The sequence below is a fragment of the Ricinus communis genome, chromosome 2 (genome assembly GCF_019578655.1).
Source record: "Ricinus communis isolate WT05 ecotype wild-type chromosome 2, ASM1957865v1, whole genome shotgun sequence".
Lineage (NCBI taxonomy): Eukaryota > Viridiplantae > Streptophyta > Magnoliopsida > Malpighiales > Euphorbiaceae > Ricinus > Ricinus communis.
This window is the reverse complement of record NC_063257.1, coordinates 26,690,121-26,693,829: the sequence shown is the minus strand read 5'-3', so window position 1 is coordinate 26,693,829 and position 3,709 is coordinate 26,690,121. Positions and strand designations below refer to the sequence as shown.

At 42.2% G+C, this 3,709-nt stretch overlaps 1 non-coding gene across 1 annotated transcript; it reads left to right on the top strand.

The window, feature by feature from the left end:
- Positions 1-2,618: 2,618 nt before the first annotated feature.
- LOC112535528 lies at positions 2,619-2,726 on the top strand. Its single transcript, XR_003079642.2, has one exon. It is a non-coding gene; the product is annotated as a small nucleolar RNA R71 (small nucleolar RNA).
- Positions 2,727-3,709: the final 983 nt, after the last annotated feature.

Here is a 3,709-nt window from a genome sequence, read left to right as displayed (position 1 = left end):
GTTCACCACGGGCAGGGGCGTGGCTCATGATGGTCAGCACAGCCTAGTGTTGCCTCCCGTGGTGCCTTCGGAAGCCATGGTGGACGGCCGATTTTAAAATCACTTCATGTGCATGTTCATCATGGGTAGGACTCCGGTCGTGCTGATCAGCACAGCCTGGGGATCCAACCCGTTGTCCCTACGGAAACTGTGGTGAACCACTAAGATCCAATCTTTTCTTCGACATCTCGAATCGCCAAACTCCTTACCTGCGTTCAACACACATACGTACACATTTAGGCTATAATTCAAGTAAAAATGTATCAAACATGGAATTTCGTCTTCAACAATCACCATAAATCCAAAAAAGTTATTAAAACCCTAGCTTCATATAATTAGGTTTAGTCATTAAGCAAGTGCTCTAACTACCATCAAACATGCAAATGATTGATGAAATAAAAAAAAAATGTAAAGCTAAATATGGGAATGCCTTCCAAACGCACTTCTTTTTGGTCCTCGAGTCATTTAGCTGGACTCGATGATAACCCCCTTTTTATGCGGGTTTGACATCTACTGCAATTTAGCTGCCAGGTTATATGTCCTCAGAATGTCAGCAGTCCTCCAAGCAGTCGCTTTTTTAGGTACTTCCTTTCAATGGGCAATGTCCTTTCCCTCGCCTCGGTTATCAAGTCTACGGCTGGAATGACCGATAACCCGTTATCCTCATCCATATGCGCATAGTCAAGACGCTGTGGAAGCTCTTTTAAATAGAGAACCAGCGGTTCCTCAAGTGATGGACTCAACTTCTGCACACCTATCCTGTCAATCATAATAAACTCATCAATATTGCCGCTTGGCTCGTTTACTAACATAAATTCAAGCTGCTCCAACACTTCCTCATTTGACAGCTCATGCTTTTTTCCCTTGGCAAAGTGACATGTAGAGGGTCTTCAACTAACATTTCCTGCAACTGTGTCTTAATATCATCGTCAGTTACACTAACAACATATACATCATTATTATGATCTAAAGACTGGCTTATGGGGTTATGCAAGTCAAAGGTGACAGTCTCATCTGCTACCCTAAGTTTTAACTTTCCATCACAAAAAATCTATCATTGCCTTAGATGTTGCAAGAAAAGGTCTTCCTAGAATTAAGGGTACACTTCTCTCACTCTCCATGTCTAAGATCACAAAATCGACAGGAAATAAAAATTTATTTAATTTTACCAGAACATTCTCTACAATACCCCTAGGATACTTAACAGATCTATCAGCTAATTGTATACTCATCTTAGTGGGTTTGGTCTTTCCCAGCCCCAATGTTACAAACAGACTGCACGACATTACATTAATTGAAGCCCCTAAATCAGCTAAGGCATCATTGACAGATAAGTTACCTATAACACAAGGAATACTAAAACTCCCTAGGTCATGTCACTTTTCCGGTAACTTGTTCAGGAAAATTGCCGAACATTCCTCATTTAACATCACGAATGCCGAGTCCTCAAACCTCCTCTTGTTGCTAAGAATCTCCTTTAAGAACTTCGCATATCGAGGCATCTGCGAAATAACTTCAATAAAAGGTAAATTTATATGCAGTTGTTTAAAAATATCCAGGAATTTACCAAACTACTACTCGACTTACGCCTGCTTTAATCTAGCAGGGTGCGGGATTTTGGGGTGGTATTCCCTGAGTGGAATCTCCTTTGGCTCTTCCATCTCTAGTTCCTCCACCTTCGTAGCTTCAACTTCCCTCCTTGAATCTACCTACACATCAGCATTAGTGTTAGAAACAGAAGAAAGAACATGAACAAATTTACCTGATCGCAACATCATGGCGTTCACATGCTTCCTCAGGTTGGGCTCTGTTGTGTTAGGCAGAGTCCCTGGCTACCTCTTAGCCAACATCCTAGAGATCTGGCCTATTTGAGTATCCAAATTCTGAATGGAGGCCTGCTGATTCTTAAGTGCACTGTCCGTCTGCTGAAATCTATTGTTGGTGGAGGACACAAATTTCATCACCAACTCCTCGAGATTAGGCTTCTTCTCTTGAGGTGAAGGCAGTTGAGTGGACCAGCTTGCGATTGTGGCTATTGCTGATGCAACCTCTACAAACCGGGTGGTCCCTGGCCGCTGTTATTCCTCGAACTAAAGTTGGGATGATTGCACCAACCGGGGTTATATGTATTGTTGTACGGGTTATTCTGCTGTCTAGTTACATTACCCATACAGTCTACCTGTTCATGGTCAGTAGAAACAATAGAAGATGAAGAATTAGAAGGTGAAGCAAACACACCTCCCGTATTACAGTTTACACCGTAGTGCGGGCCACCATAAAACTCACAGCTTATCTAGGTTGCAAGAACCGGCATTTGAAGCTGGTCTAATTTCTTGGTCAGAAGCTCCACTTGGTACGCCAAGGCTGGCAATGAGTCAAGGCCGGTTGACCACTCCCTGCTTATTGGCCAGGCTCTAGAGGATTGCCACTGGTAGTTATTCATGGCCATCTCCTCTATCAGATTTTGCGCCTGCTCCGGCGTCTTACTGTTCAGGGCTCCACCTACTGCAGCATCTACCATCTGCTTAGTAGCAAGGTTCAAACCATTGTAGAAGGTATGAACCTGCATCCATACTGGTAGTTCGTGGTGCGGGCAACATTGTAGCAAGTCTTTGTACCTCTTCCAAGCATCATACATGCTCTCGTCATCGAACTGCAAAAAAAGAAGATATATCATTTCTCAATCTAGCAGTTTTAGCAAGAGGAATGTACTTATATAAAAACTTCTTAGCCAACGATCTACATGTCGTAATAGTGTTGGCCGAAAGTGACTACTGCCATCTTTTCGCTCAGTCCCTCAAAGAAAAAGGAAACAGCCTCAATCGAATGGCATCATCAGTTGTTCCATTTATCTTAAAGGTGTCGCAGATCTCCAAGAAGTTGGCGAGGTGAGCATTTAGGTCCTTGCTTGGCAGTCCCATAAATTATACACTATTTTGGACCATTTGTATCATGTTCGGCTTTATTTCGAAGTTATTGGCTGCCACTGGAGGTCGCAATATACTCGTCTGTATCCCCTTAAGAGGTTTAGCATACTCGTACATTGTCCTGTTTTCATCCGCAGCCTGGTTGCTATCTCCCATCCCTGCTGGTCTATTCACAAGGGCTTCAATCTCTATCCGCGCCTCCTCTTCTTCTTGCATATGCTTCCTCAAAAGATGGAGGGATCGCTCTGGTTCAGCAAGAGGGTCTAAAGGAGTAGGATTAGAGCTTCTGGTTATAAACTACTTGAAATAAAGAGGCAGCAACCAAAGAACATAGAATTGAATAAAATAATAAAGAATAGAAAGAAAGAAAATAAAAATGGCTAGATTAACACAAATACAAATTCACTCTAGTTCACATAAAAGTGCCCCCGGCAACGGCGCCAAAAACTTGATAGGCTTTCTATGTAGCTACAATATAAGGCAGTGAACCTATTGATGCAGACTAGCACTAATGGCGAGTATCAAGGTCGTATTCTCGGGAAAGGGTGATCCTAGAACTACTGTAGCGTCTTATGTTATCTAACCTTAATAAATCGATGAAGTTGCTATTTTATGATTATATGCAAGCTAAGTGATTAACTAAATGTCAAAAAGTCTGGAAGGATTTCGTGAAACAATCAAAGGAAAAGCAAACCCAAAGGGACCTAACCTAGTTGGATTTTAGTGAAGGTAGAGATTATATT